Below are 23,997 nucleotides of genomic sequence, written 5' to 3' on the forward strand. Positions count from 1 at the left end.
TTAGTACACAGCCAACAGCCCCACACTCTCTCCCTCCACTCTCCTGTGTGATATTGGCATCCTCCTAATGGTGTTTTAGTACACAGCCAACAGCCCCACACTCTCTCCCTCCACTCTCCTGTGTGATATTGGCGTCCTCCTAATGGTGTTTTAGTACACAGCCCACAGTCCCACACTCTCTCCCTCCACTCTCCTGTGTGATATTGGCGTCCTCCTAATGGTGTTTTAGTACACAGCCCACAGTCCCTCACCCTCTCCCTCCACTCTCCTGTGTGATATTGGCGTCCTCCTAATGGTGTTTTAGTACACAGCCCACAGTCGCACACTCTCTCCCTCCACTCTCCTGTGTGATATTGGCGTCCTCCTAATGGTGTTTTATTACACAGTGCACAGTCCCACACCCTCTCCCTCCACTCTCCTGTGTGATATTGGCCTCCTCCTAAAGGTGTTTTAGTACACAGCCCACAGTCCCTCACCCTCTCCCTCCACTCTCCTGTGTGATATTGGCCTCCTCCTAATGGTGTTTTAGTACACAACCCACAGTCCCACACTTTCCCTCCACTCTCCTGTGTGATATTGGCATCCTCCTAATGGTGATTTAGTACACAGTGCACAGTTCCTCCCCCTCTCCCTCCACTCTCCTGTGTGATATTGGCGTCCTCCTAATGGTGTTTTAGTACACAACCCACAGTCCCACACTCACTCCCTCCACTCTCCTGTGTGATATTGGTGTCCTCCTAATGGCATTTTAGTACACAGCCAACAGCCCCACACCCTCTCCCTCCACTCTCCTGTGTGATATTGGCCTCCTCCTAATGGTGTTTTAGTACACAGCCAATAGCCCCACACTCTCTCCCTCCACTCTCCTGTGTGATATTGGCCTCCTCCTAATGGTGTTTTAGTACACAGCCCACAGTCGCGCACTCACTCTGTCCACTCTCCTGTGTGATATTGGCCTACTCCTAAAGGTGTTTTAGTACACAGCGCACAGTCCTACACTCTCTCCCTCCACTCTCCGGTTTGATATTGGCGTCCTCCTAATAGCGTTTTAGTACACAGCCCACAGTCCCACACCCTCTCCCTCCACTCTCCTGTGTGATATTGGCATCCTTCTAATGGCGTTTTAGTACACAGCCAACAGTCCCACACCCTCTCCCTCCACTTTCCTGTGTGATATTGGCATCCTCCTAATGGTGTTTTAGTACACAGCCCACAGTCCCACACTCTCCCTCCACTCTCCTGTGTGATATTGGCATCCTCCTAATGGTGATTTAGTACACAGCGCACAGTTCCTCCCCCTCTCCCTCCACTCTCCTGTGTGATATTGGCGTCCTCCTAATGGTGTTTTAGTACACAACCCACAGTCCCACACTCACTCCCTCCACTCTCCTGTGTGATATTGGTGTCCTCCTAATGGCATTTTAGTACACAGCCAACAGCCCCACACCCTCTCCCTCCACTCTCCTGTGTGATATTGGCCTCCTCCTAATGGTGTTTTAGTACACAGCCAATAGCCCCACACTCTCTCCCTCCACTCTCCTGTGTGTTATTGGCGTCCTCCTAATGGTGTTTTATTACACAGTGCACAGTCCCACACCCTCTCCCTCCACTCTCCTGTGTGATATTGGCGTCCTCCTAATGGTGTTTTAGTACACAGCGCACAGTTCCTCCCCCTCTCCCTCCACTCTCCTGTGTGATATTGGCATCCTCCTAATGGTGATTTAGTACACAGTGCACAGTTCCTCCCCCTCTCCCTCCACTCTCCTGTGTGATATTGGCGTCCTCCTAATGGTGTTTTAGTACACAGCACACAGTCCCACACCCTCTCCCTCCACTCTCCTGTGTGATATTGGCGTCCTCCTAATGACGTTTAGTACACAGCGCACAGTCCCACACCCTCTCCGTCCACTTTCCTTTGTGTTTTTGGCGTCCTCCTAATGGTGATTTAGTACACAGCGCACAGTCCCTCACCCTCTCCCTGCACTCTCCTGTGTAATATTGGCGTACTCCTAATGGTGATTTAGTACACAGCCCACAGTCCCACACCCTCTCCCTCCACTCTCCTGTGTGATATTGGTATCCTCCTAATGGCGTTTTAGTACACAGCCCACAGTCCCACACCCTCTCCCTCCACTCTCCTGTGTGATATTGGCGTCCTCCTAATGGTGATTTAGTACACAGCCCACAGTCCCACACCCTCTCCCTCCACTCTCCTGTGTGATATTGGCGTCCTCCTAATGGTGATATAGTACACAGCGCACAGTCCCACACCCTCTCCCTCCACTCTCCTGTGTGATATTGGCGTCCTCCTAATGGTGATTTAGTACACAGCCCACAGTCCCACACCCTCTCCCTCCACTCTCCTGTGTGATATTGGTATCCTCCTAATGGCGTTTTAGTACACAGCGCACAGTCCCACACCCTCTCCCTCCACTCTCCTGTGTGAAATGGCGCCTGATTATGAGGGAAGAACTTTATTGTATACAATCCAAAAATTGCGAGATCTGACGCAGGTAAGATGACGTTTAGTCTCATTCTTGGATCCAAAATTGGTGGGTAGACCCGAGCCGGGGCTCTGATCCCCTAAGTTCAGGTGTGTTCTGTTCCTGGTAAAACCAAATTGCTCATCTCTACATTTAACCCACACCTCTTCAATACAGTTTGGGGATAATCAGTCAGCCCTGCCTGTTATCACATGTGGTGTACTAACACGCCAGTATATTATATAGCCTGCTATAACCACACCATGCAGCGCTAAATGTCACTAAACCCTTTTGTTGTGGGTTAATGAGCAGCAGCCATGTAATATTTCTAGGCCTGAGCAAACATGTCTTTTGGTTGTATCTATTATGTAATGGACACAGTATAACACCCAGACTTCATGTAAAAAAAGAAAATGATTAGGTTTTATTAAAAGATATATATAATAAAAAGATGTTTCCAGATGTTGTTTTTTTTTACATATATATAATAGAAAGATATTTTTAGATGGTTTTTTCAAATATATATAAAAGAAATATGTTTCCAGATGTTTTTTTAATCCATATAAAAAAGATGTTTCCAGATGTTTTTGGAATTTTTGCATCCTCAGCGTCTTCCACTAGATGTGATGGGTGGGAATCTGCTCCCGGAGCGCTGAGTGCAGGCTGATGTTGCAGCGCGTCTGTCCTGTACAAGGAAAACAGCGCAGTGTAAGACACAGTATTATTATATTAGTACAGTTTCCCTGGTGACAATACCTTCCCGCTCAGGTTATCACAGTGTAGGGGAAAGAGGGACTCTCACATAGAGGGTGTAACACCAATAGGCGGCACGGCTTTATGCAGGATCCCTTGCGTTAGGCCTACTGACTCTCGCGTTAGCATAGGGTAATAAATATGGCTTCCGAGGCTGCCGGCAAGTACATGCGTCTCAGAATCATCCCTTATATGGGAAAGCCCTTCTTACGTATGTCACTTCTATTCCAGATGTAGGAATCAGCATCGTACTGACCACTCAGCCAATTACAACTATGAAACAGGGACACGTTCAGGGACAAACCTGATACCTGGGACTGTCTCTGAAATTAGAGAGAGTTGGCAATAATAATGGGGCACAGTTAGTAGGAAAGTAAAATAATTACCTGAGTGACAGGGAAGCTCCTCTTCTCACGCCCAGGGGGCTGAGGAATCCTGGAGCTGGCGACGGTAGTAACTGGGATCTGGTGTTTCTCTCCCAGCTGTATAGCATGCCCAATTGTCATCAGGTCATGCTGGTGTCTGGTGGTGTGGAATCCTGCCTCAGACAGCTGCAATGTAAGCACATAGTTACTGCCTTACTAATACACCCTCCATATGGGTTATGTCCTGCACTGAGTGACCCTGACAATGTGATGTTCCATTCGGCTCCCTGGCTGACATCTCATTGACCGCCTGGGCCAGCTCTTTGCATAAAGCAGGGACATTTTTAGGGACAAATCATTTAAATCTGGGATTATCCCTGAAATTAGGGCTAGCTGGCAATTATAATGGGGCACAAAGTCAGAATGTACAATAATGACCTCTATCACAGGAACGATCAGCAGCCTTCTTGGTGCCGGGCGAGGATACTTTGGGCCAGGTCTGCAGGTTTGGGTTCCCTGATGTCTGATGTTGGTGGGATCAGTTCCTGCCACGTCTGGCCAGTTCCTGGGCTGTGACATGCCTGAGTTATTAGCCTGTAACACAAGCACATGGTTACTGCCTCAGTAATAACTGTCTCCATATGAGAGCGGTGTATGACCTGCACTGAGTGACCATGACCACATAATGTCCTCTCTATGGCAATTATAATAGTGTACAAAGCCAGAATGTGAGATTATTACCTTTATCTTAGGTAACCTCAGTGCCTCGCCTGCTGCGGGATGAGGAACCTTCAGGCCATTTGATTTTATACCCTGTGGCCTCGGGTTTAGTCTCACAGGGTGACCAATGACCTCCAGGTCTGATGGACATCCTACGGTTCTCCGTCCTAACTGAGAAACCTGCAACAAAAGGACACAGTTACCATAATAATAAATACACTGTACAGCAGAACACAGGTAGGTGACCAGCACGGTGTCACCATGACAATGTAACTTGCTCCCTCTCACCAGGCTTTTATCTGCCCTAGTGACGGTCTGGCTGCGCAAGCTGTATGGTGCCACCAGTTAGGACCACAGTAGCTATGAGACTATCGGTGAGTCCCATGTGAGACGATGTTTTGAAATAGTCTTTTAGTAGGCAAAACCAGGTTGATTTTGCCTACTAAAAGACTGCTACTTTAAACAATTGGGCAGTCTAGCACGGGACTCGCCGATGTCTCAAAGCCGCAACCTGTTACATTTACCCCCAGGTGTCTGCCAGAAATGTTTTTGTGAAGAGTAAATGAATTAAGATGAAACCAGCACAACTTACCTGGCCTGAGGTCAGAGGTCCTGGAAATGACCGCAAGAAACCTGGGCCTGGCTGTCTCCAATAGAAATTATCATTCGCTTTAGAAGCGCACATTGTTCGGTGCCCATTCGGGCTGACTTGAGGGAACATCCCTCAAGCAAAGTGTTATGTCCTCCCTCTTCCACTACTAGACTCACACTCACCTGGGCTTTGTGTTGTCAGTTGCTTTGTTCAGCTGAGATCCGCTGTCTCTGTGACATCACAGTGCTGTAGAACATGCTGTGACATCACTAGATTCTATTTTCCATGTTTTAATGAAGTTATAGATTAATATTATTATTTACAAAATAGAGAATCAGCCCATTAAACGCGTTTGACACACATCCACCAGTGCCTATATGTGTATCCAAAATAAATGTAACTATGAAACCACTATGACCTGGGCACTATAACCACTGACTAGGAATAGACACAATCAATCACAACAGGACTATGAAAGACTTGTATAATATTATTCATTCTCTATCCTGATAATAGGTGATAATACCCATCACCTGTACAATGTAATATTATTACTGGTGTTGTTACATAACGCTCTTTATATATGTCACTGATTTGTATACTGCTCATCTTCGGGTATATTTACTAAAGTGTGGAATGTTGCCCATAGCAACCAATCAGATTTGAGCTATTATCTTCTATAAGGTGCTAGATAATTGTTCTCTGTAACTTCCCTGGACAACATGTGGATAAAACTGATGCTAGAATAGAGAATAGAAGTAAATGTATCAGAACAGATTAGTGAGTTTTCATATCAATGTACAGATGTGTCCTATATTACTGTTACTTCAGTCACTGCAATAGCCCTTCCCAGCGCGCCAGTTCCCATGTGACGTGGCCCGCGCTGAGCGCCTTCTGCACTCAAAATGTGCGTCTTATGTTTGTATAATTAAAACGCATAGAAGCGACAAAACTACATTGAGGTAATAAAGCTGCAGGATCACAACCAGGCATTAATATTTACATGTAATAGGAAATATGAACGATTTGCAAAGTGGACGTCACATCCAGGTTACCGGTTTTCTGGCGGACGATGTTTTCTCCGGATTATCCATGTTATTTCGTCATACTCGCCAACTCTCCCTCATTGTCAGGGAGACTCCGTGAAATAGCAGCAATCTCCCTGTCTCCCTGATTGCATCCCCATTATGAAGCGGTTATATTAAATATAACAAAGATCTATACATTCAAATAGGATCATTAGCATCATTTCCCTGCATTATATATAAGGCACAACGGGCCTGATTCACCAAGGATGGCTATTGCGATCGCAGCTGCGGCTACGCACGTAGTTAAACTACGATAGTATGCTAATTCATTGCGATCGCTATGCCATCGCAGCACTACACTTTACCTTACACTCATCCGTAATGTTTAGCAAGTCTGTGAAACCATCAGTAACACCGAGTACCTTCGCAGCCTCACTCACACTTGCACAAGCCCAGACCTTACTCCGGAATTGCTAACTTCCTTGCACGCTATGAGTACTCAGGCTGTGTATGGCATCGCATTGGATAATTTATGCACATCCCTGTAACGGCGTTCAAACGCACCATCACGCCCAGGGCCGGATTTACCGCCAGGCAACGTAGGCGACCGCCCATATTGTATATTTTGTAGTGTGGGCTAGGAATGACCATCCAATGGTTCCCTCGTAATAGGAAAAAAACAAAACATTGCAGTGTCACCATCGGACCTTCCCCATCATTGGTCTGTCATCGATTGATGGCAAACTCATCAAGCATCTCTAGCAAACCATCGATGGCCGTCTCTGTTCTGGGGGGTATGCAGATGATTGTTACAGTGCGTGCTGGGTAAAAGCCATGGAGGGAGATAGAGATGTGGAATTATACTAGTATTCCTGCATTTCATAATACATTAGGAAAGTAACAAATAATAATTAAAAAAAATCTCTGCAAATTAAAAAAAACCTAATGAATCATAAAAACTACAAGTTATTGGTATTAATGCAAACAATAAAGATAGCTGAATGAAGTGACTGTATATTTGTGTAATTATCTGACTGACTGACTGAATGAATATAATTATTTTGAAATATGATCTTCTATATCCTCTAACAAGAGCTATACATGTTCCGCATTCAACATATCGGGGCTGCTCCTGGGCGGTGACTAGAATGTGACTAAGCTGCAGCACAGAGAGGCTCCGCCTTATGGGCGTGTCAGGGGCGTGTCACTGTGGTTGTGTATACAGGCACATAATCGCTCACTACTCTTAGTAAGGGAGTGCGCTACTGTGCACACTCCATTTTGTTCCTCCAGGGAGGCTTCATTCCAGGGTGTTTCAAGAGAGGAGGGGGCCACGTGTGCAGTCTCTCTCCAGGGCCCCCTCCTCTCGCTCCGCCGGCCAGCAGCGCCGCACTGGTAACCTCTGGGCACTAGAGTGTTCCCAGAGTGTACAACACATGTGCAGGGGTTTTCCCTACTGCGCATGTGCAAAATGCCAGGAAAATGGCCGCAGCTGACATTTTCCAGGCAATTTTAACAGCGGAACTCCGGAGGCGGAGTGGTAAGTATTAAAAATATGGGTGCAGGGTGTGCGATGTGGGCCCCACTGGACCCCAGGGGTACATGTACCCTGCACCCATTATAGAAACGCCCCTGCTTCATTCCCTGTTCCAAGATGGCCGCCATGTTAGTGCTGAGCATGTACGGGGTCATCTTGTCTTTACTGTGAGAGAGTGACACAGTGGGAGATGGATGTCTAACACTTAGCACTGAGAGACTCAGCCAATTATCCTGGTATAACCGCTGTTCCAGCATCCTGCACCGCTACCCGCAAGCTGTATACACTCACCAGGCTATAATAACCCATCCTACTGGCTAAGCACATTGGATGTCTGTAGTGATAAGGCATCGGCTGGTGTGTACATAGCGCTGCCATACCACCGTAACACACAGACACAGATGCTGATGGCCCATTATGATGGTATATCACAGTGATGTTCCTTTTGTGTTTGCCTAATGTTAATGATGAGATCTGAATGATAATAATATACCCATTGCAGAACGTTACCTAGATCCTATAAGTGAGGCTCATGAAGAATTGGGCGTAAACACAATTTGTGCCGTTTTCAGGACGTATTTTACGCTTGTGCATTACAGGCACGTTACATCACCCTCAGACTATAAATGTGATTGGCCATAGATTATATACTATGTTCTATATAGACTTGTGCTTTACAGGCACGTTACATCACCCTCAGACTATAAATGTGATTGGCTATAGATTATATGCTATGTACTATATAGACTTGTGCATTAGAGGCACGTTACATCACCCTCAGACTATAAATGTGATTGGCCATAGATTATATGCTATGTTCTATATAGACTTGTGCATTAGAGGCACGTTACATCACCCTCAGACTATAAATGTGATTGGCTATAGATTATATGCTATGTACTATATAGACTTGTGCATTAGAGGCACGTTACATCACCCTCAGACTATAAATGTGATTGGCCATAGATTATATGCTATGTACTATATAGACTTGTGCATTAGAGGCATGTTACATCACCCTCAGACTATCAATGTGATTGGCTATAGATTATATGCTATGTTCTATATAGACTTGTGCATTAGAGGCACGTTACATCACCCTCAGATTATAAATGTGATTGGCCATAGATTATATGATATGTACTATATAGACTTGTGCATTAGAGGCACGTTACATCACCCTCAGACTATAAATGTGATTGGCCATAGATTATATGCTATGTTCTATATAGACTTGTGCATTACAGGCATGTTACATCACCCTCAGACTATAAATGTGATTGGCCATAGATTATATGCTATGTACTATATAGACTTGTGCATTAGAGGCACGTTACATCACCCTCAGACTATAAATGTGATTGGCCATAGATTATATGCTATGTACTATATAGACTTGTGCATTAGAGGCATGTTACATCACCCTCAGACTATAAATGTGATTGCCCATAGATTATATGATATGTACTATATAGACTTGTGCATTACAGGCACGTTACATCACCCTCAGACTATAAATGTGATTGGCCATAGATTATATGCTATGTACTATATAGACTTGTGCATTACAGGCACGTTACATCACCCTCAGACTATCAATGTGATTGGCTATAGATTATGTGCTATGTACTATATAGACTTGTGCATTAGAGGCACGTTACATCACCCTCAGACTATAAATGTGATTGGCCATAGATTATGTGCTATGTACTATATAGACTTGTGCATTAGAGGCACGTTACATCACCCTCAGACTATAAATGTGATTGGCCATAGATTATATGCTATGTACTATATAGACTTGTGCATTACAGGCACGTTACATCACCCTCAGACTATAAATGTGATTGGCCATAGATTATATGCTATGTACTATATAGACTTGTGCATTACAGGCACGTTACATCACCCTCAGACTATAAATGTGATTGGCTATAGATTATATGCTATGTACTATATAGACTTGTGCATTACAGGCACGTTACATCACCCTCAGACTATAAATGTGATTGGCCATAGATTATATGCTATGTACTATATAGACTTGTGCATTAGAGGCACGTTACATCACCCTCAGACTATAAATGTGATTGGCCATAGATTATATGCTATGTACTATATAGACTTGTGCATTACAGGCACGTTACATCACCCTCAGACTATAAATGTGATTGGCCATAGATTATATGCTATGTACTATATAGACTTGTGCATTAGAGGCATGTTACATCACCCTCAGACTATAAATGTGATTGGCCATAGATTATATGCTATGTACTATATAGACTTGTGCATTACAGGCATGTTACATCACCCTCAGACTATAAATGTGATTGGCCATAGATTATATGCTATGTACTATATAGACTTGTGCATTACAGGCACGTTACATCACCCTCAGACTATAAATGTGATTGGCCATAGATTATATGCTATGTTCTATACAGACTTGAGCATTAGGAGTGTCTGAGAACCGCGCTGTAAATATGAATTATGAGAAGCTTCCCGCCTGTTGCTGCAATGTAACATTATAGCTATAAAGACTTTCTTGGTTAAAGATTCTGTAACATCTGATTATTGGGAAGAGAATAAACCCTGAAATTGTGTAGTGTAAATAAATGTACTTGCAGAGCTTCCTGTGCACTAGAGTACCATCGTTTGTGTCTGTGACCCTCCGGGGAGGACTTATAACTACTATTAATGTACTAGATTGGAATGATGAGAGTGTAACGTGTTTCTAAAATGAATCCATTATGCTAAATGTGAATTTTAGTGCCTCCACCCAAGCTTATGTAATAGATAGTGTGAATATTTATTTTGGACCTGCTTGGGAAAGCCCAAAATTAGTGTAAAGCAGTGTATTAATGTGCTATGATGTATACATCTACATTGATCTTTTTTTTATATATAATTTCCTTCTTTTACAGGATTCATTGTACACGTAGAACTTTCCTCCAATAACAGGTAAGTGATCACACAGTAACTGTACATTTATAGAATGTTTATACTGTGAAAGAGAATCATAACATAACAAGATAGCGATGATAAATTCCAACCTTAAAACAGTTCCTGCATTGCACAAATTAATCTATACACTTCTTATACATTTATACCTCAGCACATTCTACTGATTCTGTGCATGCAGTATTATATGGTATTAAGTTCTGTAACGATCTATCGCTTACATCGCTGAGAGGGCTCCATTCAATTGATCGCGAAGTAAATAGCGCCAGGAGAGAGAACCCAGCGCTATTCAATTCTGGGCGCTGTTAAGTCAGGGAATGTCCATTCTTTCACCCCTCGCTCCTTCAACAGGATGTTTAGTTGTGAGAACGGGCATCCTCCGACTAAACTTCCCGGCACAATGCTGTTTTCCCGGCGCTAAGGGCAGAAAACGGCATCGCATCTTGACTTTTGTTGTATTTCTGCTCACATTCCAGGAAGAAATCCTTAGTGGGGCTTTGCAGCGCGCTGAGTTGAATAGCTCCTGGAGCTCATTCCTGGCGCTATTCAATTCACGTTGAAATTAATCGAACCCAGTGTGTTCGCACATTTGTTTACTCCCACAGTCGCTAGCAATGGTCACCAGGTTTGATGTGCACAGGCACAAAGTCCCAAACACTCTCCTGTGTGATATTGGCGTCCTTCAAATGGCATTTTAGTACACAGTGCACAGTCCCACACCCTCTCCCTCCACTCTCCTGTGTGATATTGGCGTCCTCCCAATGGTGTTTTAGTACACAGCCCACAGTCGCGCACTCACTCTGTCCACTCTCCTGTGTGATATTGGCCTACTCCTAAAGGTGTTTTAGTACACAGCGCACAGTCCTCCACTCTCTCCCTTCACTCTCCGGTTTGATATTGGCGTCCTCCTAATAGCATTTTAGTACACAGCACACAGTCCCACACTCTCTCCCTCCACTCTCCTGTGTGATATTGGCATCCTCCTATTGGCGTTTTAGTACACAGCCCACAGTCCCACACCCTCTCCCTCCACTCTCCTGTGTGATATTGGCGTCCTCCTAATGGTATTTTAGTACACAACCCACAGTCCCACACTCTCCCTCCACTCTCCTTTGTGATATTGGCATCCTCCTAATGGTGATTTAGTACACAGCACACAGTCCTACACCCTCTCCCTCCACTCTCCTGTGTGATATTGGCCTCCTCCTAAAGGTGTTTTAGTACACAGCGCACAGTTCCTCCCCCTCTCCCTCCACTCTCCTGTGTGATATTGGCATCCTCCTAATGGTGTTTTAGTACACAGTGCACTGTCCCTCACCCTCTCCCTCCACTCTCCTGTGTGATATTGGCGTCCTCTTAATGGTGTTTTAGTACACAACCCACAGTCCCACACTCACTCCCTCCACTCTCCTGTGTGATATTGGTGTCCTCCTAATGGCATTTTAGTACACAGCCAACAGCCCCACACCCTCTCCCTCCACTCTCCTGTGTGATATTGGCCTCCTCCTAATGGTGTTTTAGTACACAGCCAATAGCCCCACACTCTCTCCCTCCACTCTCCTGTGTGATATTGGCGTCCTCCTAATGGTGTTTTATTACACAGTGCACAGTCCCACACCCTCTCCCTCCACTCTCCTGTGTGATATTGGCATCCTCCTAATGGTGTTTTAGTACACAACCCACAGTCCCACACTCTCCCTCCGCTCTCCTTTGTGATATTGGCATCCTCCTAATGGTGATTTAGTACACAGCACACAGTCCCACACCCTCTCCCTCCACTCTCCTGTGTGATATTGGCCTCATCCTAAAGGTGTTTTAGTACACAGCCCACAGTCCCACACTCTCTCCCTCCACTCTCCTGTGTGATATTGGCGTCCTCCTAATGGTGTTTTAGTACACAGTGCACTGTCCCTCACCCTCTCCCTCCACTCTCCTGTGTGATATTGGCGTCCTCCTAATGGTGTTTTAGTACACAGCCCACAGTCGCACACTCACTCCCTCCACTCTCCTGTGTGATATTGGTGTCCTCCTAATGGCGTTTTAGTACACAGCCAACAGCCCCACACTCTCTCCCTCCACTCTCCTGTGTGATATTGGCGTCCTCCTAATGGTGTTTTAGTACACAGCCAACAGCCCCACACTCTCTCCCTCCACTCTCCTGTGTGATATTGGCGTCCTCCTAATGGTGTTTTAGTACACAGCCCACAGTCCCACACTCTCTCCCTCCACTCTCCTGTGTGATATTGGCGTCCTCCTAATGGTGTTTTAGTACACAGCCCACAGTCCCTCACCCTCTCCCTCCACTCTCCTGTGTGATATTGGCGTCCTCCTAATGGTGTTTTAGTACACAGCCCACAGTCGCACACTCTCTCCCTCCACTCTCCTGTGTGATATTGGCGTCCTCCTAATGGTGTTTTATTACACAGTGCACAGTCCCACACCCTCTCCCTCCACTCTCCTGTGTGATATTGGCCTCCTCCTAAAGGTGTTTTAGTACACAGCCCACAGTCCCTCACCCTCTCCCTCCACTCTCCTGTGTGATATTGGCCTCCTCCTAATGGTGTTTTAGTACACAACCCACAGTCCCACACTTTCCCTCCACTCTCCTGTGTGATATTGGCATCCTCCTAATGGTGATTTAGTACACAGTGCACAGTTCCTCCCCCTCTCCCTCCACTCTCCTGTGTGATATTGGCGTCCTCCTAATGGTGTTTTAGTACACAACCCACAGTCCCACACTCACTCCCTCCACTCTCCTGTGTGATATTGGTGTCCTCCTAATGGCATTTTAGTACACAGCCAACAGCCCCACACCCTCTCCCTCCACTCTCCTGTGTGATATTGGCCTCCTCCTAATGGTGTTTTAGTACACAGCCAATAGCCCCACACTCTCTCCCTCCACTCTCCTGTGTGATATTGGCCTCCTCCTAATGGTGTTTTAGTACACAGCCCACAGTCGCGCACTCACTCTGTCCACTCTCCTGTGTGATATTGGCCTACTCCTAAAGGTGTTTTAGTACACAGCGCACAGTCCTACACTCTCTCCCTCCACTCTCCGGTTTGATATTGGCGTCCTCCTAATAGCGTTTTAGTACACAGCCCACAGTCCCACACCCTCTCCCTCCACTCTCCTGTGTGATATTGGCATCCTTCTAATGGCGTTTTAGTACACAGCCAACAGTCCCACACCCTCTCCCTCCACTTTCCTGTGTGATATTGGCATCCTCCTAATGGTGTTTTAGTACACAGCCCACAGTCCCACACTCTCCCTCCACTCTCCTGTGTGATATTGGCATCCTCCTAATGGTGATTTAGTACACAGCGCACAGTTCCTCCCCCTCTCCCTCCACTCTCCTGTGTGATATTGGCGTCCTCCTAATGGTGTTTTAGTACACAACCCACAGTCCCACACTCACTCCCTCCACTCTCCTGTGTGATATTGGTGTCCTCCTAATGGCATTTTAGTACACAGCCAACAGCCCCACACCCTCTCCCTCCACTCTCCTGTGTGATATTGGCCTCCTCCTAATGGTGTTTTAGTACACAGCCAATAGCCCCACACTCTCTCCCTCCACTCTCCTGTGTGTTATTGGCGTCCTCCTAATGGTGTTTTATTACACAGTGCAAAGTCCCACACCCTCTCCCTCCACTCTCCTGTGTGATATTGGCGTCCTCCTAATGGTGTTTTAGTACACAACCCACAGTCCCACACTCTCCCTCCACTCTCCTTTGTGATATCGGCATCCTCCTAATGGTGATTTAGTACACAGCACACAGTCCCACACCCTCTCCCTCCACTCTCCTGTGTGATATTGGCCTCCTCCTAAAGGTGATTTAGTACACAGCCCACAGTCCCACGCCCTCTCCCTCCACTCTCCTGTGTGATATTGGCATCCTCCTAATGGTGTTTTAGTACACAGCGCACAGTTCCTCCCCCTCTCCCTCCACTCTCCTGTGTGATATTGGCATCCTCCTAATGGTGATTTAGTACACAGTGCACAGTTCCTCCCCCTCTCCCTCCACTCTCCTGTGTGATATTGGCGTCCTCCTAATGGTGTTTTAGTACACAGCACACAGTCCCACACCCTCTCCCTCCACTCTCCTGTGTGATATTGGCGTCCTCCTAATGACGTTTAGTACACAGCGCACAGTCCCACACCCTCTCCGTCCACTTTCCTTTGTGTTTTTGGCGTCCTCCTAATGGTGATTTAGTACACAGCGCACAGTCCCTCACCCTCTCCCTGCACTCTCCTGTGTAATATTGGCGTACTCCTAATGGTGATTTAGTACACAGCCCACAGTCCCACACCCTCTCCCTCCACTCTCCTGTGTGATATTGGTATCCTCCTAATGGCGTTTTAGTACACAGCCCACAGTCCCACACCCTCTCCCTCCACTCTCCTGTGTGATATTGGCGTCCTCCTAATGGTGATTTAGTACACAGCCCACAGTCCCACACCCTCTCCCTCCACTCTCCTGTGTGATATTGGCGTCCTCCTAATGGTGATATAGTACACAGCGCACAGTCCCACACCCTCTCCCTCCACTCTCCTGTGTGATATTGGCGTCCTCCTAATGGTGATTTAGTACACAGCCCACAGTCCCACACCCTCTCCCTCCACTCTCCTGTGTGATATTGGTATCCTCCTAATGGCGTTTTAGTACACAGCGCACAGTCCCACACCCTCTCCCTCCACTCTCCTGTGTGAAATGGCGCCTGATTATGAGGGGAGAACTTTATTGTATACAATCCAAAAATTGCGAGATCTGACGCAGGTAAGATGACGTTTAGTCTCATTCTTGGATCCAAAATTGGTGGGTAGACCCGAGCCGGGGCTCTGATCCCCTAAGTTCAGGTGTGTTCTGTTCCTGGTAAAACCAAATTGCTCATCTCTACATTTAACCCACGCCTCTTCAATACAGTTTGGGGATAATCAGTCAGCCCTGCCTGTTATCACATGTGGTGTACTAACACGCCAGTATATTATATAGCCTGCTATAACCACACCATGCAGCGCTAAATGTCACTAAACCCTTTTGTTGTGGGTTAATGAGCAGCAGCCATGTAATATTTCTAGGCCTGAGCAAACATGTCTTTTGGTTGTATCTATTATGTAATGGACACAGTATAACACCCAGACTTCATGTAAAAAAAGAAAATGATTAGGTTTTATTAAAAGATATATATAATAAAAAGATGTTTCCAGATGTTGTTTTTTTTTACATATATATAATAGAAAGATATTTTTAGATTGTTTTTTCAAATATATATAAAAGAAATATGTTTCCAGATGTTTTTTTAATCCATATAAAAAAGATGTTTCCAGATGTTTTTGGAATTTTTGCATCCTCAGCGTCTTCCACTAGATGTGATGGGTGGGAATCTGCTCCCGGAGCACTGAGTGCAGGCTGATGTTGCAGCGCGTCTGTCCTGTACAAGGAAAACAGCGCAGTGTAAGACACAGTATTATTATATTAGTACAGTTTCCCTGGTGACAATACCTTCCCGCTCAGGTTATCACAGTGTAGGGGAAAGACGGACTCTCACATAGAGGGTGTAACACCAATAGGCGGCACGGCTTTATGCAGGATCCCTTGCGTTAGGCCTACTGACTCTCGCGTTAGCATAGGGTAATAAATATGGCTTCCGAGGCTGCCGGCAAGTACATGCGTCTCAGAATCATCCCTTATATAGGAAAGCCCTTCTACGTATGTAACTTCTATTCCAGATGTAGGAATCAGCATCGTACTGACCACTCGGCCAATTACAACTATGAAACAGGGATACGTTCAGGGACAAACCTCTGATACCTGGGACTGTCTCTGAAATTAGAGAGAGTTGGCAATAATAATGGGGCACAGTTAGTAGGAAAGTAAAATAATTACCTGAGTGACAGGGAAGCTCCTCTTCTCACGCCCAGGGGGCTGAGGAATCCTGGAGCTGGCGACGGTAGTAACTGGGATCTGGTGTGTCTCTCCCAGCTGTATAGCATGCCCAATTGTCATCAGGTCATGCTGGTGTCTGGTGGTGTGGAATCCTGCCTCAGACAGCTGCAATGTAAGCACATAGTTACTGCCTTACTAATACACCCTCCATATGGGTTATGTCCTGCACTGAGTGACCCTGACAATGTGATGTTCCATTCGGCTCCCTGGCTGACATCTCATTGACCGCCTGGGCCAGCTCTTTGCATAAAGCAGGGACATTTTTAGGGACAAATCATTTAAATCTGGGATTATCCCTGAAATTAGGGCTAGCTGGCAATTATAATGGGGCACAAAGTCAGAATGTACAATAATGACCTCTATCACAGGAACGATCAGCAGCCTTCTTGGTGCCGGGCGAGGATACTTTGGGCCAGGTCTGCAGGTTTGGGTTCCCTGATGTCTGATGTTGGTGAGATCAGTTCCTGCCACGTCTGGCCAGATCCTGGGCTGTGACATGCCTGAGTTATTAGTCTGTAACACAAGCACATGGTTACTGCCTCAGTAATAACTGTCTCCATATGAGAGCGGTGTATGACCTGCACTGAGTGACCATGACCACATAATGTCCTCTCTATGGCAATTATAATAGTGTACAAAGCCAGAATGTGAGATAATTACCTTTATTTTAGGTAACCTCAGTGCCTCACCTGCTGCGGGATGAGGAACCTTCAGGCCATTTGATTTTATACCCTGTGGCCTCGGGTTTAGTCTCACAGGGTGACCAATGACCTCCAGGTCTGATGGACATCCTACGGTTCTCCGTCCTAACTGAGAAACCTGCAACACAAGGACACAGTTACCATAATAATAAATACACTGTACAGCAGAACACAGGTAGGTGACCAGCACGGTGTCACCATGACAATGTAACTTGCTCCCTCTCACCAGGCTTTTATCTGCCCTAGTGACGGTCTGGCTGCGCAAGCTGTATGGTGCCACCAGTTAGGACCACAGTAGCTATGAGACTATCGGTGAGTCCCATGTGAGACGATGTTTTGAAATAGTCTTTTAGTAGGCAAAACCAGGTTGATTTTGCCTACTAAAAGACTGCTACTTTAAACCATTGGGCAGTCTAGCACGGGACTCGCCGATGTCTCAAAGCCGCAACCTGTTACATTTACCCCCAGGTGTCTGCCAGAAATGTTTTTGTGAAGAGTAAATGAAATAAGATGAAACCAGCACAACTTACCTGGCCTGAGGTCAGAGGTCCTGGAAATGACCGCAAGAAACCTGGGCCTGGCTGTCTCCAATAGAAATTTTCATTCGCTTTAGAAGCGCACATTGTTCGGTGCCCATTCGGGCTGACTTGAGGGAACATCCCTCAAGCAAAGTGTTATGTCCTCCCTCTTCCACTACTAGACTCACACTCACCTGGGCTTTGTGTTGTCAGTTGCTTTGTTCAGCTGAGATCCGCTGTCTCTGTGACATCACAGTGCTGTAGAACATGCTGTGACATCACTAGATTCTATTTTCCATGTTTTAATGAAGTTATAGATTAATATTATTATTTACAAAATAGAGAATCAGCCCATTAAACGCGTTTGACACCCATCCACCAGTGCCTATATGTGTATCCAAAATAAATGTAACTATGAAACCACTATGACCTGGGCACTATAACCACTGACTAGGAATAGACACAATCAATCACAACAGGACTATGAAAGACTTGTATAATATTATTCATTCTCTATCCTGATAATAGGTGATAATACCCATCACCTGCACAATGTAATATTATTACTGGTGTTGTTACATAACGCTCTTTATATATGTCACTGATTTGTATACTGCTCATCTTCGGGTATATTTACTAAAGTGTGGAATGTTGCCCATAGCAACCAATCAGATTTGAGCTATTATCTTCTATAAGGTGCTAGATAATTGTTCTCTGTAACTTCCCTGGACAACATGTGGATAAAACTGATGCTAGAATAGAGAATAGAAGTAAATGTATCAGAACAGATTAGTGAGTTTTCATATCAATGTACAGATGTGTCCTATATTACTGTTACTTCAGTCACTGCAATAGCCCTTCCCAGCGCGCCAGTTCCCATGTGACGTGGCCCGCGCTGAGCGCCTTTTGCACTAAAAATGTGCGTCTTATGTTTGTATAATTAAAACACATAGAAGCGACAAAACTACATTGAGGTAATAAAGCTGCAGGATCACAACCAGGCATTAATATTTACATGTAATAGGAAATATGACCGATTTGTGGACGTCACATCCAGGTTACAGGTTTTCTGGCGGACGATGTTTTCTCCGGATTATCCATGTTATTTTGTCATGCTCGCCAACTCTCCCTCATTGTCAGGGAGACTCCGTGAAATAGCAGCAATCTCCCTGTCTCCCTGATTGCATCCCCATTATGAAGCTGTTATATTAAATGTAACAAAGATCTATACATTCAAATAGGATCATTAGCATCATTTCCCTGCATTATATATAAGGCACAACGGGCCTGATTCACCAAGGATTGCTATTGCTATTACACACACAGTCTCACTGCGATAGTATGCTAATTTACTGCGATCGCTATGTTGTCGCAGTACTAAACAAGGACGCCCACTTTACCTTACACACATCCGTAATGTTTAGTAAGACTGTGAAACCATCAGTAACAGTGAGTACCATCGCAGCCTCACACACTCTTGCACAGGCTCTGACCTTACTCAGGAATTGCTAACTTCCACGCACGCTGTGATACCTCAGGCTGAGTATGGCATCGCAGTGGCTAATTTATGCACACCCCTGCAACGGCCACCCCCATCACCACCCGTAAACAGCACCTCCTTTCAATCACTGTGCTCTCCTTTTTGCCCTGCAATCTGAAATTATATATTTAATAAGCAAAAGGTATCACACTCATTTGAATTAAGGGATTTTTGTAATACATTTTATACAAACAGTGTGCTGGGTGACCTGGGAATTGTGTCAGTGAGTAATGACTACACCTGTGCACCTGCTGGGTGACCTGGGAATTGTGTCAGTGAGTAATGACTACACCTGTGCACCTGCTGGGTGACCTAGGAAATGTGTCAGTGAGTAATGACTACACCTGTGCACCTGCTGGGTGACCTGAGAAATGTGTCTGAGTAATGACTACACCTGTGCACCTGCTGGGTGACCTGGGATATGTGTCAGTGAGTAATGACTACACCTGTGCACCTGCTGGGTGACCTGGGATATGTGTGAGTGAGTAATGACTACACCTCTGCACCTGCTGGGTGACCTGGGATATGTGTCAGTGAGTAATGACTACACCTCTGCACCTGCTGGGTGACCTGGGATATGTGTGAGTGAGTAATGACTACACCTGTGCACCTGCTGGGTGACCTGGGATATGTGTCAGTGAGTAATGACTACACCTGTGCCCCTGCTGTGTGACCTGGGAAATGCATCAGTGACTAATGACTACACCTGTGCACCTACTGGGTGACCTGGGAAATGTGTCAGTGAGTAATGACTACACCTGTGCACCTGCTGGGTGACCTGGGATATGTGTCAGTGAGTAATGACTACACCTGTGCACCAACTAGGAAAATGGAAACCATAAAGTGTTATTCTGGCCATACACTAGCGTGATTTTGGGATGATTGCCCAATTTTAGACGCGTCATATGATGACTTGTGACGAAATAGTGTAGTATTTAGGTAGGATACAATTCGATGTGTGCTCCCACCGATGTTCTATCGTATCGCATGATCAGATGTGCAGCCCATAATATCTATCGTAATCGTACGCAGATCGTGTGTGTTAAACAGCACCAAATTGTGCGACCGGGACTGCCAGGGGGTTCAAGGGAAAACGTACAATGAATCACATCGTACTAGTGTATGGCCTGAGTAATGAGTTTGGCAGACACTGCTATAGGGTATAGTGATAGAGTCTCAATATCCCATCCATACTGTTACCACTCACATCTAATCTACAGACCCTCCAACATGACCCCCTCTATCAGGTACACAGTGCTCTGTTCCTGGACTTCCTACCTAATTTACGATTGCAGCCACCTGTGGTGAAACTTTCTTATCAATTCACTAGCTCAGCACAGGTGGCTGCAGTCACACATTAGGTGGGAAGTCCAGGAATAGAGCATTGTGTACCTGATGGAGGGTGTCATGTTAGAGGGTCTAGATCTATTCTAAAGCTGGGTACACACTGGGTTACCCGCCAATGCGACGCCTCAATGTACATCGGCAGGATATATCAGGTGGTCGGTACACACTGCACAATCCCATGAATGATTGACCGATATACCGTTCACCTGCACCACTCACCTTCCTGGCATTGGCCGCTGTGTCGCTCAATCAGCCGTATATGCACGGCCAACGGAACAACCCTGATGTTGACACATTAAATATACAAAGGAGTAAATAGGTCCTTAGGACGCTCCGGGCAGTGCCCTGATTACTGGAGCCAGCGGCCCCGCCCACTAAGCGTGACATCATGATGTAATGGGTTTAGGGGGCGCACTGCCGCCCAGGAACGCCCAGCAGTTTTCCAGGGCATTTCTGATACAGTGCCTCTCAATAGCAAATGCCCCACTGTGCGGACACTCTGTGTAACGCATGCGCTGTAAGAGGTTTAGGGGTTTACGCGCATGCGCAGTAGCAAATAATCGTTCACTGCCATAACCATCGGCATCGCGTGTGACTATGAATCAGGCCCTATATCTGTGAACCTGTGTGCTATGCTGTAATCCTGCTGTGCTGCACTGCCGCTAAGATGTTACTGTAACGCTGCCATGTTACTGCTGGAACACTACTGTGCTGCTGTGACTACATAATAAAGTGCAACGTGTTGATTTACAACTTTGTCAGGACTCTACCTGGGGAGAAATAGGACTACGATATGCTGGTGGTATAGATAATACAGTAGTGATGATTGTCTCTGTCACCAGGGGTGAGTGCCAGTGACCGATCGTCACCGTTTTAGTGCTTTATTTGTTGTTTGTCCCTTTTATATTTTGAAAAGTCTTTTTTTATTAACGTAATGTGGCACAGAGGTAGAGAAAGGAGATGTCTTCGCACATGAAGAGTGGGGAAGAGAGGGGCCAGGTTTCCAAGGGGGAGATGGGGATTAGGGATGAAAAGAATATATAACGTGCTAGGTTATATGTCACATTTGAATTGGTGATTCTTCTTCTAGACATATTCTAGTTTTATATCAGATCTATTGGTCTATGTACTAAGCAGTGATAAGAGACAGAGTGAAAAGTGATAATTCTGTGATAAGGTGCCAGCCAATCAGCTCCCAACTGTCATCTCACAGGCTGTGTTTGAAAAATGACATTTGGGAGCTGATTGGCTGGCACCTTATCACTTTTCTCTCTGTCTCTTATCACTGCTTAGTAAATAGACCCCCCAATGAGAATGGCAGCACACACCTTATAGATGAAGTCAGGAGTGCAGGGCACATAAAGGTATGAGCATATAGAAAAAAGGAGCCAGCACATCCAAGATAGTCAAAAATAAATAAAGATTTATATCCACATACAGTATATAGTGCATTAATAGATTTTCAGTGCATCCAATTTACAGTGCATATTCAAGAGAAGGCATATAATGACCAGGTCTAAATGACATGCATCAAACCAGAGGGTACTCATCCATGGTAGCATGAACCCGGTTCCATCAGAAACAGTGACGCTCGACAGCAGCCGTTTCGGTGATGTCCAAACACCTTAATCATGAGCATACTGCAGTGGCGTAACTAGGGTATTTGGAGCCCAGGGCAAATTTGAAAAGGGAACCCCCCCCCCACGATGTGTGCGCGCGGCAAAAAAAATGGGCGTGGTCACTTAAAAATGGGGCGTGTCAACATGACACACCCCTTTATTTTCACACTGAACATTCCTATCCATATGCACCTTAACCCCAGTAGTACCCCTTATACAGTACCCCCAGTATGCAGTTGTGGTCCCTCTTATGCAGGCCCATAGTAGTGCCCCTTATACAGTATCCCCAGTAGTGGTCCCCTTTTTACAGCCCCCAATTAGTTCCCCTTACTCAGTACCCCCAGTAGTGGCCCCCCCAAATGCAGTGCCCCATGTAGTGTTCCCCCTTATGCAGTGCCCCCAGTAGCAGTCTCCACAATGCAGTGCGCCCAGTAGCGGTATCCCCTTATGCAGTGCCCTTTATATGGTGCCCCCAGTAGTAGTCCCCCCCCCCCTATGCAGTGCCCTTTATATAGTGCCCCCAGCAGTAGCCCCCCCATGCAGTTTTCCCAGTAGTGGTCCCCTTATGCAGGCACCCAGTAGTGATCCCCCCTATCCAGTGCCCCCTGTAGTGGCCCTTCCTATTATTGCCCCCAGTAATAGTAGGCCCCTTTTATAATGCCCCCAGTGGTAGTTCCCCCCCCCCAAGTAGTAGTCCCCAGTAGAGGTTCCCCCTCCCAAATAAGTGCCCCCAGTAGTAGCCCCCCCCCAGTAGAGGTCCTCCAAATAATGGTGCCCCCAGTAGTAGCCAACCCCCTCCCCCGTTGTGCCCCCAGTAGTGCAGATAGGTTAAAAAAAAAAAATATATATATATATATATATAAAAATATACTTACCTGAATCCACGCTGCCGCTGCTCTGGTCCACTTCCGCCGCCGCCGCCAGCCAGTCCCCCTGGGCTGGCGCGCTCAGCATTATGGGGCAGACGTCATGATGTCATGACATCCATCCCATCACCCACTGCAGGAGCCGGACGGAAGTCCGGCTCTTGCAGTGGGTGCTGCAGCAGCCAATGAGAGTCTATCTGACTCTCATTGGCTGCTGTTTAACACACGCATCGCCGCCAGCGCTGGCGGCGATGCGTGTTATGCACAGCCTGAGCCCGCCTCCTAGCACTATTGGGCAAGCGCTCAGGGGGAGGGAACGGGCTCAGTTGTGCAGCACAGGACCGGCGCTGGAAGCCTAGCGCCGGTCCTGTGTAAATGTGTAGCGCTGACCGCACTCACTGCGGTCAGCGCTACACTGGCTAACTAGGGCGGGCTTGTACCGTGGCCGCCGGCGCGCCGCCGGTCCAACAGCGCCCAGGGCACGCACCCCGCTCGCCCTGCCCTAGTTACGCCACTGGCATACTGTGTACTGCCCTCACACTAAATTATATACCCATATGTACCAATCACACAACAAGACTCACCTGCTCAAACACCTGTCATGTGTCACACATTGCCATGTACGGGCAGAAGTGACATCGACCGGAAGGGCGGGAATGATGCTCCGCACAGAGCATCATCCGTCAGCTGTAGCTATAGCAATAATAGAGATGGAAATGAGAATCATACTGCAACCAAAAAACTACACTACCCAAGGTGCACTATAAGCACAGTGAGGAAGTAGCATCACGCTCCGCTTCAGGGTATCATAGCAACCACATAAACAAACGGTAAAACTTTTACTCCATCAATGCAAACAGTATATTACCCATATATGCGGCAGACTCAAACATACTGGCATGTATACTGGCATGTATACTGGCATGTATACTGGCAAGACAATAACGTACTCCTAATAAATATCAATAGCTCAGCTATAGTCAGGTGATCTACAGTGTGACGGACGTCAGGGCACATA

At 46.2% G+C, this 23,997-nt stretch overlaps 1 protein-coding gene across 2 annotated transcripts in view; it reads left to right on the forward strand.

Moving 5' to 3' along the window:
• Positions 1 to 23,997, forward strand: part of LOC148532590 (SLAM family member 8-like) — a 104,393-nt gene that overhangs the window by 35,837 nt on the left and 44,559 nt on the right. For both annotated transcript variants that reach the window (XM_088467644.1, XM_088467645.1), the window contains one exon: positions 10,406 to 10,442. The gene's annotated coding sequence lies outside the window, so the exon portion shown is untranslated. The remainder of the gene's footprint in view (positions 1 to 10,405; positions 10,443 to 23,997) is intronic.

Source organism: Taudactylus pleione, unplaced genomic scaffold (assembly GCF_031769625.1).
Source record: "Taudactylus pleione unplaced genomic scaffold, aTauple2 ptg000073l, whole genome shotgun sequence".
In the NCBI taxonomy this organism is placed as follows: domain Eukaryota; kingdom Metazoa; phylum Chordata; class Amphibia; order Anura; family Myobatrachidae; genus Taudactylus; species Taudactylus pleione.